Source organism: Orbicella faveolata, unplaced genomic scaffold (assembly GCF_042242905.1).
Source record: "Orbicella faveolata isolate gen_17 unplaced genomic scaffold, um_ofav_v1 contig_48, whole genome shotgun sequence".
Classification (NCBI taxonomy): Eukaryota; Metazoa; Cnidaria; class Anthozoa; order Scleractinia; family Merulinidae; genus Orbicella; species Orbicella faveolata.
Window position 1 is genome coordinate 3,567,501 of NW_028301578.1, and position 15,637 is coordinate 3,583,137.

General features: G+C 38.1%; 1 protein-coding gene and 2 long non-coding RNA genes across 3 annotated transcripts in view; all 3 read right to left on the reverse strand.

Moving 5' to 3' along the window:
* LOC149096017 (substance-P receptor-like) overlaps positions 1 to 4,603 on the reverse strand; it is an 18,087-nt gene extending 13,484 nt beyond the window's left edge. Inside the window, exon 1 of the mRNA XM_089281107.1 lies at positions 1,756 to 4,603. The gene's annotated coding sequence lies outside the window, so the exon portion shown is untranslated. The remainder of the gene's footprint in view (positions 1 to 1,755) is intronic.
* Positions 4,604 to 5,428: 825 nt separating this feature from the next.
* Positions 5,429 to 12,602, reverse strand: LOC149096019 (uncharacterized). Its single transcript, XR_016204582.1, has 2 exons — positions 12,154 to 12,602; positions 5,429 to 5,636 (listed from the first exon to the last, which is right to left on the reverse strand). It is a non-coding gene; the product is annotated as an uncharacterized LOC149096019 (long non-coding RNA).
* Positions 7,832 to 10,988, reverse strand: LOC149096020 (uncharacterized). The gene is made up of 3 exons (XR_016204581.1): positions 10,742 to 10,988; positions 9,238 to 9,376; positions 7,832 to 8,322 (listed from the first exon to the last, which is right to left on the reverse strand). It is a non-coding gene; the product is annotated as an uncharacterized LOC149096020 (long non-coding RNA).
* Positions 12,603 to 15,637: the final 3,035 nt, after the last annotated feature.

The window sequence follows — 15,637 nt, forward strand, 5'->3', positions numbered from 1 at the left end:
AGAAAAAAGAGATCTTAAAATGAGGCGAAAAAAAGATAATTTACAATTTTCGATTTTGAAAAAGTGTCCAATATTGATGACGCAAGTAATTCAAGTGCGTGTATACAAATCTGAAAAATGTGGACTGATTTCTTTGAAATTTGATTCTGATATTTCTGACATAATGAGCAACAGGTAACCAGCATATAAGGGAAGTTTTTGGTTGCTGGCATGGAGGATTTGGGCCTCACAGCCAGTAACAAAGTATTAATATTTCAGTTAAGGAAAGGTATCAAACGCGTGCGTTTCACTCTGGCACCAGCTTAACCTCGCAGAAAGCTAATATCACGAGTTAGCCAAGGATAACAAACCGACCCACAAACCCTGCTTTGAACAACGAAATTTCACCCTAGGTTTGAGATTTCTGCAGATTAGCTCTAATCCAAGGTTAATGAAACCCTCTTTTGCACAACCGGACTGTGAAGGTTGTATATAGTCTGAAGAAGGCTACCATTTTCTCGACTCGCAGCCAAAAAATCTAGACACGCAGATTGATCAGAAACCCTGAACAATACTTTAATGGTCCTGTCACTACCAGTGACGGATTTAACATCTTTGCTTGTTTACTGCAAACGTCACCTCAATACTCTTAAAACGAATATAGGTCAAATTAACATGAATATTCTTTATATTCTCCATAATCTAAACTACTTTCGAAGTGCGCCGCACAAACATGTCTAGATAATTGCAACGATCTGACACATCAAAACAACTCAGCATTGTTCAAACAAATTTCCGAATACTGCATGTGTTCAGTTGTGCACGTTACTATCGAAAAACTCGAAAAAAAGCTTAGAACTGGATGTTGGTATGTTTTAATTTGCAACGGACGCTCTTCTCAATGCAACTACAGAAAAGAGTCGACCCAATTCAATATGAGAGTCAAAGAAAGTTATCAAATTTTTGTGTAATTTTCTGAATTCTCGTAATTGACGGTCTTCTGCCACTTTCTTGACTTTCCTTAGCTTACTACAAAGTGCATAAGGTCTCTCTTGGAGAATGTGAAAAATCATCACGAGAAATAGATATGATATTTATTACTGAACATGATTAAATGAGCATGCATTTCTTGGGCATTACAAATTTATACACATTTTCCAACGGGCTATATCAGTGTTACAAAAGTCCGAAATAATCGATTTCTGCTAAAGACTTGCATGTGAGCGTTTTAACCAGCCAGGCTCGATACAAGAACACAAGATCCACAGAATGCTTCTTTTAACAATGTATTATAATTATGAGAAAATCAAAAGTGAAAGTGCTTCGGTTGGCGTTAAACCTTACAACCCATGTTATCCGCCTGATAAAGTAAATTGAGAACCTTCCAAATTTTCCAGTTTTCTAGCTTTGTGAATTCGAATTTTGCTTCTCCTCGAATTCATGACGACTTTTGAACAACTGGTCTCTATAATATCAGTAATAGCAATCATTCCACAATAGACGCATTCCACAATAAGTGTCGGTCTATTAATTATGAGAAGTCACAAGTCTTTTTCAAGTTCATTGTCACTCAACTTGATCAAAGTATTAAACTGCATATGATAACCACAGAGAATTCGACAACATACATTTACAGCAAGATGATAAAGAACGCAAGCATTGAAAACAGACCGTAAACATTAGATTGTTCAATGATCAGTTGATTAACTCCCCATCTCTTAAACAAGGTATAAACATAAAGAAACCCTGCAAAAGTACAATTGCCTGTTGATTTACCTCAAAGAGACATCAACTGAGCGACATGCAGTACTTTGATCGACTTGATCGGCTCCTGGCGAAAACTCTGCCGCTAGATTAATACGATTAAACTGAATGACGCAATGTCGGTGAATTTATGGAAAGCGGAATATGCGTCGGCGTGCATTCTCAGAAACGGTTCACAGGAAATTCGAGAGAATGGAACAAACTGATCACGTAACGCCTTCGGGCATCCTATATAAAACCTAAAACTAAAGTCGCACAAGGACCAAATTGGTCCACAATCATAGTTCCCGTATCATTCATTAACTGGAAGCATTGCTATTCCCACTCGAAGGGATGTTTGGTCACTGCTGGATACCTTACAGCACTTATTATATCCAGTGAGACAATGGGCCTCCCACAAATATGGCTGCATATAATTACAATGGTCCGAACAAGACAATTCAGCATTCTTTAAGTGATCTAGATTCGAAATTGAAATTACCGAATACTGTATTCAATTTCCACACTAATCTCGAAAATAAGCTTAAAACTGCATGTTCGTATATTTCAGTTTGCAACGGACGGCGCTCTCAATGCACCTACAGAAAAAGGTCGACCCAACTCAATATGTGAGCCAGAGGAAGTTGTCAAATGTGCGAATAATTTTCTGAAGTCTCGTAATTGGCGGTCTGACGCCACTTTCTTGACTTTCGGTAGCTTAATACAAAGTGCGTAAAATATCTCTTGGCGAATGTGAAAAATCATCACTAGAAATAGATGACACTCATTACTAAATATTAAATTTCCTTTCTGTTCATAGTTAAATGAGCTGCATTTCTTGTCCATTTTCACTATTCCTTAATTTTATACACATTTCATTACTGACCATGCCAGCGTTACAAAAGTCCGAAATAATAGGTTTGTGCCCCGACTTATGCGCTTTTTAATAAGCTATTCTCGATTCAAATCTCTGCAACCCACCGGGCTGGCTTTTTGTACATTGTATTATAAGTATGGAAAAGCAAAAGTGAAAGTGCTTCAGTAAGGGAAAACTTACTACCCGCTAAATAAAACAGACAGTTAATTTTGCAAAGCTTACCTTCTTAAACTATACTTTTGATCAGTTCATTCCACAATAGACGCATTCCACAATAAGTGTCGGTCTATTAATTATGAGAAGTCACAAGTCTTTTTCAAGTTCATTGTCACTCAACTTGATCAAAGTATTAAACTGCATATGATAACCACAGAGAATTCGACAACATACATTTACAGCAAGATGATAAAGAACGCAAGCATTGAAAACAGACCGTAAACATTAGATTGTTCAATGATCAGTTGATTAACTCCCCATCTCTTAAACAAGGTATAAACATAAAGAAACCCTGCAAAAGTACAATTGCCTGTTGATTTACCTCAAAGAGACATCAACTGAGCGACATGCAGTACTTTGATCGACTTGATCGGCTCCTGGCGAAAACTCTGCCGCTAGATTAATACGATTAAACTGAATGACGCAATGTCGGTGAATTTATGGAAAGCGGAATATGCGTCGGCGTGCATTCTCAGAAACGGTTCACAGGAAATTCGAGAGAATGGAACAAACTGATCACGTAACGCCTTCGGGCATCCTATATAAAACCTAAAACTAAAGTCGCACAAGGACCAAATTGGTCCACAATCATAGTTCCCGTATCATTCATTAACTGGAAGCATTGCTATTCCCACTCGAAGGGATGTTTGGTCACTGCTGGATACCTTACAGCACTTATTATATCCAGTGAGACAATGGGCCTCCCACAAATATGGCTGCATATAATTACAATGGTCCGAACAAGACAATTCAGCATTCTTTAAGTGATCTAGATTCGAAATTGAAATTACCGAATACTGTATTCAATTTCCACACTAATCTCGAAAATAAGCTTAAAACTGCATGTTCGTATATTTCAGTTTGCAACGGACGGCGCTCTCAATGCACCTACAGAAAAAGGTCGACCCAACTCAATATGTGAGCCAGAGGAAGTTGTCAAATGTGCGAATAATTTTCTGAAGTCTCGTAATTGGCGGTCTGACGCCACTTTCTTGACTTTCGGTAGCTTAATACAAAGTGCGTAAAATATCTCTTGGCGAATGTGAAAAATCATCACTAGAAATAGATGACACTCATTACTAAATATTAAATTTCCTTTCTGTTCATAGTTAAATGAGCTGCATTTCTTGTCCATTTTCACTATTCCTTAATTTTATACACATTTCATTACTGACCATGCCAGCGTTACAAAAGTCCGAAATAATAGGTTTGTGCCCCGACTTATGCGCTTTTTAATAAGCTATTCTCGATTCAAATCTCTGCAACCCACCGGGCTGGCTTTTTGTACATTGTATTATAAGTATGGAAAAGCAAAAGTGAAAGTGCTTCAGTAAGGGAAAACTTACTACCCGCTAAATAAAACAGACAGTTAATTTTGCAAAGCTTACCTTCTTAAACTATACTTTTGATCAGTTCTTGCTTACCTACTTTGTGAATTCGAATTTTGCTCCTCCTGGAACTCGACACAACTGATGGAAAAATAGACGAAGTCTCAATGTTGTAACATCAGCATTGGAAAGCATGCATTCCAAAGCGCTTGGTGATTATCAAGTTACCAGTGTTTTTCAAATTAATTGTCACTAATACATACATTGAAACAAGATTGACAAACTACTGATTCTGTAACAACGCCAACATTGAAAGCAGACTATAAACAATAAGTATTGTCTTATCAGTTGATTAACTCCGCAAACATGCTACAAACCAAAGGGAACCCTCAAAAAAGGACAATTGCTCGCTAATTTTTCAAGAGACATCAAATGAGGAACAAACAGTACCTTTCTGGACTCTAGGTAAAAATTGTGTGCTCAATTGACGATAAAACTAAATGATTTTATGGGAATCTATGTGTCGGAGTGCATTTCAAGAAGCGTTGCACATGAATGGAACCAATCGATTGCGCGTAACGCCTTCGGGCAGCCTGCATAAAACTTAGACAGGCTCTCAGTAAGTCGTCGTCTCCAAATTCGTCAACACGGAATATTATACACATTTTACCCGATGAATAAATGTATGCATGCTATCAATTGTTTTGCGAGATATAACAAACAACTTTCCAGAAAAAGAGATCTTAAAATTAGGCGTCGAGAAAAGGTACTTTACAATTTTCGATTTTGAAATGGCGCCAAATTATGATTGCGCAAGTAATTAAAGTGCGTGTATGGAAATCTGAAAATCGCGAACTAATTTCTCTGAAATTTGATTTCTGACATTTCTCGAGTTAGCCAAGAATAACGAACCAGCGCACAAACCCTGCTTTCAACAAAGTTTCACCTTGGTTAGAGAATTCTACAGATTAACTCTAATCCAAGGTTTATTTAACCCTCTTTTGAACAACCGGACTGTGAAGGTTGACTTTAGCTCAGTTTTCGTTTGCCATCTTTATGAATTCGGAATCTCCTTCTCTTCAAGGCACTGCCAAAACTGGAGACGTTTGAATGGAATTCATTGGCCATGGAAAGCATTCCTAAACCTGCATTACGCAGTATTAGTTGATTATGAAGTTCCATTCTTTTTCATGTTGTCTCTAAATTTGATCAAATTGTTAAACAAGATACGATAGCTACAAAGGAGTCAGTACGTGTATCTACGGATTGGAAGAACGTCAACAAGTGTAAAGAGTAGTTGTTTATTGATCACTTGATTAACTCCGAACCTCTTAACCATGGTGTAAATTAACGTCAAGAAAGTCGGGAAAAAGAGCAATTTACCGCTAATTTGTCTTTATGAGACATCAAATGAGAGATATACGGTACCTTAATCCACTCCAGGTCAAACCTGCGCACCCAATTCACGATGAAACTACATGACTTGACGGAATCTATGGAAAGCAGATTGTACGTCGTGCATAACGAATGGAACAAATCCGGGGGGGGGGGGGGCACTGCCATATACGGGCTATATAGGTATGTGCCGCTGTGAAGGGTATGGTTTTCAAGCAGTTTACTCTAGGATAGGGTATATAAATCAGAGCGTTTGGGTCTAGAATAGGGTATCATTTTTCACAAAACTGACTAGTTGGTTGAAGATTTTATCTAGACTAAGGAAACCAGGAATTGCCACTCAAAAATATATATATATATATATAAAAAATCAAATCAGCAAGTTTAAATTTACGCAAATCAGCCTCAACAGTGTCGATAGATGGGGGATTTGGGGAGTTTACTCTAGTATAGGGTAGCAAAATTCAGCTGAACTAGCTCTGGTATAGGCTAAGGGTTCCATGGTCCCAGCGGCACATCCCCACCCAGAAATTCCCAAAGTACCTCCCCCGGGGGAACAAACTGATTACGAGTAACGCCTTCAGGCATCCTGCATAAAACCTAAAACTAAAGTCGCACTCGGACCAGGCTGGTCCACATTGCCAGTACTAATCGCAGTTTCCGTATCATTCAGAGACTGAAAGCATTGCTACTCACTCTCGAAGGGATGTTTGTTCGGCACGTCGGGATACCTTGCAACACTTATCTCCATCGAAACAATGCACCTCCATAAGCTACATGCATGGCTAGATAATTACATTGGTCTGTCACCAGACAGCTCATTGTTGCTTAAGTGAAAAGACTCGAAATCGAAATTGTTGAGTCGATTTTCAATCGTGACTATAATTCCAAAAATCTGAACTTGCGGTCTTCTAACTGTACCTACACGGCACGAAAAATCGCCTTTACCGCGCGTCAAATGTGTTGTTAAAGGTTTTGTAAAGGTCGCCTTTGCACGCTTTTGACGATCTGTGACACGAATCAAAGATCATCTGTGAATAAACCTTTACCACCAAATCAAAGGCGTGAAAGGCCGTTTTTACTCACCTTTGAACGCCTGTGTTTTTAGGGTTAAAGGTGATCCTTTGATACGCCTTTGCGCACTGTCAAAGGCGGGTCAAAAGTGTAATCAAATTTGTCTGCGATTCGAGTCAAAGGTTTGCTAAAGACGTGGTCGAAGATGCCTGTGACGCAAGCCAAAGGTTTGTCAAAGGTACTCTGCGCGTTCCGCGCTCGCGCGTCTCGCCCGAACTTCTCGCTCGCGCTCCTCTTTCGCGCTGCGCGACCGTTGATCACGTTTCGCGCGATCCACATCGTATACGCTTTTTTCTGCTTGCTACACTAGCTTTGTAGCTCCGCATACGAAAGATGCAATTAGATCCGTACTCTTGATTCATGTCTGACAAGTTTTGAAGAATATATCAGCTTTAATAAGGTTATTTTGTACCAAACTATTGACAAATGTTAACGGAAAAGCGGCCCGGAAAGATCATTGCGCCTAATTTTAAGAAAATAAATATGTTCAATTTCATCTCAGTTTCAATTTTTTCTCCCGTTTTTATCAAGAGTGAATACCTTCAAGTACCTTACATAAATGTTTTGGGCTTCAGGTTTCAAAAAGCCACGTTACAGGCTTGGTTTCAAACTACACGTAATGAGACTGATCATAAGGAAAACATTGTTCTGTCTATCGTGAAAACAACAGTCAACAAATCTTCCATGGTACAAAGTGCATTTATCTAACATTGAAGTACTATGGCTAAATTCTCAGTTCCTTAAATTTACTAGACCAGACTAGACAATAGGGAAGACAACCGCAAAATTTCGGGAAAGATATAGCAAACTTCGCACAAAAGTCAACTAGTGTATAAGCGTCCTTTCCAGATGGCACGTACAGTCCGTTGCATGGAACTCCTTATGTTTTGGCAGTTCTCCTTTTCTGCTTCTTGCACTTGCTCATTCTTGCATTATAAGTGGAATGGAACACAGTGTTTTCCACTTCTTTCTCATCAAAGTGGTTAAACTGCCTTGTTGGGGGTCAATGCCAACTAAATAACCATGATTTCTAGGGAAGACACATTTTGACAAAGTCTAAGGCGTTGACGAAATTAATCAATGCATCTTCACTGGATAAGTCCATCCTTTCGACCACTGCTTGTCTGCATTTGTCTAAACAGAAGCAAACAGACAAAAACGTTGGAAATGAATATTAAGGGTGAATCTTGGCATTCTATTCCTTAAAGTTTGCCTATAGTTTTTGCTAATATCACATTAATAAAACGTGACCAATCAGATCATTACTCCTCCTCCGAATAGTTTGTGCTTCTGTCAATAGTAGCCTTCTTTTTTGTATTTCTCTCCACTCTACTCAGAGATTTGGTCACACAGGTATGTCATTAAGAGCCAGTTTAACAAGCTAATTTCACCAGCTGAACAAGGGTTATCCCCAGCTAGAATTTCATAAGAGAACAAAGACTTGGGGTCATTTTAAAAGTGTACAGCTTGGCACAAATAAACAAAAAGCCTAGAGCCAGTTTACCAGTCCATCTGTCTGCCTGTCTCTTAAAGACATCTCACAGACCTCTTACAACAAAGATCTTTTATGGTTGCAGAATAGCAATCTAAAAATCAACAAATCTGACATAAACTGTGACAAGAAATGAGGAATACACACACCTTTGGGAATATTGCTGTTCCTGTGTAATTTCCACAGATCTCTTCATGTTCAGTAGTGTAATCTTTTTCCTTATTTTCATTGTAGATCATATGTGAAAAGGAGCATATAAACATATCAAAATAATTGCACACTTGATTAGTAAACAGTTAGCAACTACTTGTACATTTTTTTCCACTGAAAAAAATTCCTGAAATTAAATAATTTAACATGAGACATGCCTGCATGGAATCGCATGGCTCATTCATTGAAACAAAAATCCAGTCCAAGATGATGAATACAACCACTATGATTCCCCGTGCAGCCGCATCTCATAGAGAGAAATGGCTATTATCCAGTCAAATTTGCCAACAAAATTTTCAATTGAGTAAAAGCAAATAAATGTCTTTGTCAATTTACTTTTACTAAGTTATTATCAAATCCTCTACGCCTTAAATTCTCTACTGATCCCATCAATAGTTATGAATTAACCATATTATTAATTTTGCTTGGAAAAATTTGGTTTGGAAACCTGATGGCCAAACCAAAACAGTCAATATTGCAGACAACCACTCAAAGTTTAGATTCAAAACTCAGCTTTTACCAGTCAAAAACCAACATTTCCTGAGACTGGTTTGCAACATTCTGCAACTTTGATTCATTTACCAAAACGATTCCCACCCCTTGCATGTTTTCAATAACATTTTAATTACTTAATTTTCATCCAGGTGAGCCAGTTGATATATTTGTCCCTTAAGAAAGACAACATCTCCTCACTTGCCCTTAAATGAACCAAAAAGAAACAACTTTTTTTTTTCACAGAGTGAGACTGTAATAAAAATGATCAATTAAAATAATATTAATAAGCTATAGCCAGGTTTTCAAAATCTATTTATATCCTTTCTTTGCTGGAAAAAAATATTCAAAGTTGTGGCTGAAGAAATTATAAGATGGTCTATGCTACAAAATATAGAAATAACAAATGAATATTCCAGCCTTTTACTTACCAAAATGTTCTGATGTTTGCACACTTTGGAGCATTGCATGATTTAACTGCATCTGAGTTGACTGTGAACTACAGAGTTGTATATTGTATCCTCTCCCAGAATTTATTGTTAATTTCTTCAGTTCTTCTAGAGTGGCTAGCTGAAGGATAAAAACAACATTCATTAGCAAATTTCCACTAGTCACATATTTATTGGCATTTAATTGTCTACTGCTCAAAAGACCAAGACATGAAACTCTAAAACTACTCGTATTTTCCAGAGAGGTCACATAATAATATTATTATGGGGTCAGCTTTTTAATTTGCAACTAATGGCAAGTTTGATTTTTTATCAAACATTGTAACAATTTCACCTACGTACTAAAGATAAGCTGGATTACGTGTACTAAAGGCATCAGTGGTCGAGTGTCGATCGATACCCTTGATTGATCCTCTAAATTGACACTCTATCAACACCCGATCGATATTCAATCAACACTCCATCGACACCTCGGTTGACACTCAATCTACATATCTATTACTCAGTTTTGCAAATATCACAGGGTAGGTGTGTTTGATCACCTGGTATGCCACCATTCTTAGCCCTGGAGACAGTTCAAAATGTCAAATGCCTGGCAGGTTCGGGGTGGTTGGGCAGGAGATAGTGGACTTCCAAATGATTAATCCATAAGCCTGATACAACAAATATCAAAACATATTTTTACTCCACAACATTTTGACCACTGTGATGATGCATATCATTGTCGATAAGAGTACAGACCACACTAAACCACATGCAATTTGTTAAATTCAACCCAGTGAAGTCATTTATCAACATTAATGAACAAATATCATCATAATTTCAACTGTGGCAACAAACAGAGCTTTTTTTCAATAGAATGGTAACTAGAGACAAAAGCAGAAACTTATCCATAGATTAAATTTTCAGAGTCAACAACTCTTTTAATGGTATAATGAATATGATAATTAAGTCAGGTCGTGATGGACTGTCATGCATGGCTGACTGAGTTTTTCCTTCAATACAAATTTCCTTTATATTGACATGAGCTTTCTTTCAAGGGAATTGCTTAAGCTCAGAAATTACCAGAGGCATTATGCACAACAATTTATACGTAAATAGAGTTAAGTTTAAGCTTAATTCTTAAGTTACGTTTATTTCAAGCACTGATCATGCTAAAATCTATGCTATGACAGACACTTCAATTTAATGCACAAGACTTGACAGAGTGAGAAAAAAAAATTATCTTTGTCAACTTTTGTAAATAAGTATATGTGAATTGAAAATAAAGTTTGGTCTTTCTTAACGAAGAGCTTTGCCGATCAACTGTGATTCAGTCAAGTGCAATTAATCTTCGACCAAATTGTTTTCACTGCCGAGGATCTGTCTTGCCATAAATATACAGAATTCACAGCTCTTTGTGTAGCCATTGCTGCGTTTAATTTACTTTTTAAACTCCGTTATTCTCTGAACATTGAAAAAAAATGAACGAAATGCAAAGACTTACCTTTTCCTGGTCCAAAACACAACGAAAATTTCACCAAAGCCGCCATAATGAAGCCAAATGAAGAAAAATGTCTGCTTTCCTCACAGCCGACTTCGTTGACCTTTATTCCCATTGGCCAGAAAAATGCGGGAAGCCGCTGCCAGCCGCGTTTTCCCGCTGTTTTCGAGTTGTTTCCTTGTGCCACCTCCAGGTCAAGTGAAAACTTTTTTATTAAAAAAATACACATTGACAAAAAAGCAAGCTTTCATTTTATGGTTAAAACAGCAAAAAATACGAAAACGCAGGTTATTAGGGGGTTAAAAGCGGAGTCGCAAGATATGGCCATATTTGACCTCGCCTTTGACATGACATGACGTAGGATCAAAGTTGTACAAAGCCATGCCGCCTTTGAACGCCTTTGACATAAGAGATCAAAGGTATGCAAAGCCGTGGTGTCTTTGAACGCCTTTAACGCGCGTCAAAACTGTAGTCAAAGTTATTGACATGTTTGACCTCGCCTTTGGCAGGGATCAAATGTATGGCAAATCCATAAGATATTTGATTCCCCCTTTTACGTGGGTCAAAGGTGGAGTCAAAGTTAAGATCACATTTGCCCTCCTCTTTGTCATGGATCAAATGTATCGGCAAAGCCATGACATTTTTGACACACATTTGACGCGCGTCAAAGTTTGGATCAAAGCTATGATCATGTTTGACTTCGACTTTGATCAGGATCAAATTTAGAGTAAATCCAATTTTTCGTGCCGTGCCAGTGTAAAAAAGTCGATCCAACTCAATATGTGAGTCAGAGAAGTTGTCAAATTCTCGAGTAATTTTCTGAGGTCTGGCTGCCTAACACGTTTTGCATCAGCGAGGCTCGATACAAGAACGCAAGAACACAAGAGCCACAGAACGCTTTTGTTAACAATGTATTATGACTATGTAAGATCAAAAGTAAAAGTACTTCGGTAAGCGAAACTTACTATCTGCTCGATAAAACTGATAGAGCGTGAGACTTTCATATAACTTCATCCTTTTGAACTAAACATTTGCCCAGTTTTCCCATTCTTTTTCGCTTCAGCACAAATGCAAAACTGGCTAAGTCTTTTGTTAGAAGTGGAAAGCATTTTTGAACCCGCGTTTCGCAGCCTTTTTTGGTTATGAAGTTACTAGTCTTTTTCAAGTTGCCACTTACCTTGACATAAGAATTGAATTACATACAATAACTTCAGAGAATTCGTAACATACATTGACAATAACGTTGATAAATTATACTGCCTGGCAAGAACGCCAACATCAGAATGTAAGCAGTCACAGTTTAAAATTTATCAGCTGATTGACTCCGAATCTCCGAAACATGCTATGAACGTCAAGAAAGTACAACTGACTGCTAGTTTAGCTTAATGAGACATCAACTGAGGGACACACAGTACCTTATAATCGGCTCCAGGTGAAATTTGCGCACTCAATGGAGGATAACACTGGATGAATTAACGGGAATCTATGCTTCAGTGTCCGTGTATTCCAAGAAGCGGTACACAAAGAATTAAACTGATCACGCGTAATGCCTTCAGGCATCCTGCGTAAAACTTAGACAGGCTCTTAGTGAGACATCGTCTCCAAATTCGTCAACACGAGAAATTGGGAATATTTTAGCCCAATTACAGGCATGCAAGAGAAGGCACGCAATGTGTGCGAAAGTCAGCGACTTTCCAGACTAAATTTCTCTTTGTAACGCTAGTAAACGCAAGTTAAAAAGAAGCAGAGGGAGTTGCGAATAAATGCTTCCAGCTTTAGTGATGAAGCTTTTAAATGAATTTGCACCAGATTAAAAGTGTAAAAAGTTAACGTTTAAAAACGGCACATCTTAAATATTTAGTAGTACCAAAGTAGCACCCTTGTTCTTACGATGTGATCAGTTGTGATGTTATAGCGATGTTTCGAATGCGCGCTGCTAGTCTTCATCAGGCGATTGGGTCATTGGTGACAGCATCGTGAGACAGACGACATTTCATTGTACACTGCAGTATTTGTCACTTTAATTATGATGGTATATTTGTATGTGTGTAGGTTAGGGGGAGGCAAGGAAAAGTGATCTAAAGTCACACTACCATATAGACAAGTATGGATGTTAATCAAAGGTACACGCACAGCAGTTGGTTGAGAATTAAAGGACTGAGTAGCCTACGAAGAGGCTCGGTAAGGACGGAATATCGGATATGTAGACATGATTGATCATCGCAGTTATACACACAATTTAAGCAGTTGTGAAATTAAATCAAGCCTGATGATCAATCATGTCTTCATAACATTCTCCGCAGTCCAAATATGTGAATTTCATATATTCATTTGTATTCTTCAATATCTACGGGTATATTACAAACTCACAATGTGGCCAGTTCCCAATTGGCTTGATATATAGCTCAGTTGGTAGAGCACTGCACCGATATGGCAGAGGCCATGGATTCAAATCCCGTTCTGGTCTGAATTTTTTTTCAGGCTTTAATTTCACAACTGCTTAAGTTGTGCGTATAACTGCGATGATCAATCACGTCTTCATACAAACAACGCCGTGAAAGCACTTTTAAAAACAATGAACACGCACAATTGGTTTAAAATTGCCCATGATGATTTCTTATTTGCCAGTTGCACTATCTGCCTGGAACCTTAAGCCATGTGTCTTCTTGTAAAATAAAAAAAATCAAAATTTGCTAATTTTTTTCTGGGTCTGCGCCGCATGGCCTCAGTAGTGTGCCATCGATCGATAAACCCCAGCAGTTTTGCAGTGGACTTCCGGTGCATCCAAATTCCTGCGGACGTTTAATTTAACGTCAACTGTGGCCTTTCTGGCAAGGAAAACTTTCGTCGCTGGTGACGATTATGAAATCGTCGAAGAAGGTTACAAGACGGGACATGGCCACTATTACATGTACGTATTCAAAATGAAGAAAGTCATCGGAGTCTGTCCGTGGGGTTATCCCACGGACGAGATTTGCGTTTATTTCTCATGGAAGGAATCGTACGGCGACAAATTCCGCGTCATTACGGCGTATCCGTTCTCCAGAGCTTATCACGTCTTCTTGAAGCAGAGAAAGCAAGGTATGGCCACCTTTTAAAATCCTACAGACTTTATGTAGGTAAGAACCAAACGGCTCTTTTAGGAGCCACCACATTAATAAAAGTCAATGGTCCAACATGCTTTCCCCAGTTCTTTTAATTTTGTGCTCGAGCACGTGGAGACGCGCACTTATTATTCACAAAATCGATTATCGATTATCAAAACTGCAGCGTCATAAAATTCAGTTTGACAGCGTCCTCAAAATCAACAATGAATTTGATTGATGAACCACTCTTGGCGGCTGTTCGTTCTATTGAGAACGCGGACCAAGACAACGATTCTCAAGAGGTAATAAATATAACTTGAAATTGGAGTACATGTCGGGCGAATACAAATCCGTACCGTTATTTTGAAATGGGTCGTTGAAATTGAATGGAAAAGATAACTTCATACTTTAACTTACATGATTTAATCAGACCTAAAATTTGAAGACGGCTAAGGACTTTGAAAAGAAATTATTTTGATTTTGAATTAGGTCACTGAAATTGAATGGAAAGGATAAGCCTTTGTGCTTTTCAATACCACTACATGTTTTAACCACAACCTGGAATTTCAAGGAGGGTATGAGCATTCAATAGAAGTTCTTTTGATTTTGAATAGTCACTGATAATGAATGGAAACGATAATGAACCTTTGTGTTTTTTATATCAATACGTGATTCAATCAGACCTGGAGTTTGTAGGCGGTTACGGTTTTTGAAAAGAAGTTCTTTTGATTTTGAATAGCTCGCTGTAATCCTTTATATCGGGCCTGGAATTTGAAGGCGGTTACGGTTTTTGAAAAGATGTTCTTTTGATTTTGAATAGCTCGCTGTAATCCTTTATATCAGGTCTGGAATTCGAAGGCGGTTACGGTTTTTGAAATGAAGTTCTTTTGATTTTGAATACCTCGGTGTAATCCTTTATATCAGGTCTGGAATTTGAAGGCGGTTACGGTTTTTGAAAAGATGTTCTTTTGATTTTGAATACCTCGGTGTAATCCTTTATATCAAGTCTGGAATTTGAAGGCGGTTACGGTTTCTGAAAAGATGTTCTTTTGATTTTGAATAGCTCGCTGTAATCCTTTATATCAGGTCTGGAATTTGAAGGCGGTTACGGTTTTTGAAAAGGTGTTCTTTTGATTTTGAATAGCTCGCTGTAATCCTTTATATCAGGTCTGGAATTCGAAGGCGGTTACGGTTTTTAAAATGAAGTTCTTTTGATTTTGAATAGCTCGCTGACGGACTTGGAAACGTTCTACCAGTATAACACAAGTAACACTGGACGGGTTTACAAGGCGGTTACGGTTTTTGAAAAGATGTTCTTTTGATTTTGAATAGCTCGCTGTAATCCTTTATATCAGGTCTGGAATTTGAAGGCGGTTACGGTTTTTGAAAAGATGTTCTTTTGATTTTGAATAGCTCGCTGTAATCCTTTATATCAGGTCTGGAATTCGAAGGTGGTTATGGTTTTTGAAATGAAGTTCTTTTGATTTTGAATAGCTCGCTGACGGACTTGGAAACGTTCTACCAGTATAACACAAGTAACACTGGACGGGTTTACAAGGCGGTTACGGTTTTTGAAAAGATGTTCTTTTGATTTTGAATAGCTCGCTGTAATCCTTTATATCAGGTCTGGAATTTGAAGGCGGTTACGGTTTTTGAAAAGATGTTCTTTTGATTTTGAATAGCTCGCTGTAATCCTTTATATCAGGTCTGGAATTCGAAGGTGGTTATGGTTTTTGAAATGAAGTTCTTTTGATTTTGAATAGCTCGCTGACGGACTTGGAAACGTTCTACCAGTATAACACAAGTAACACTG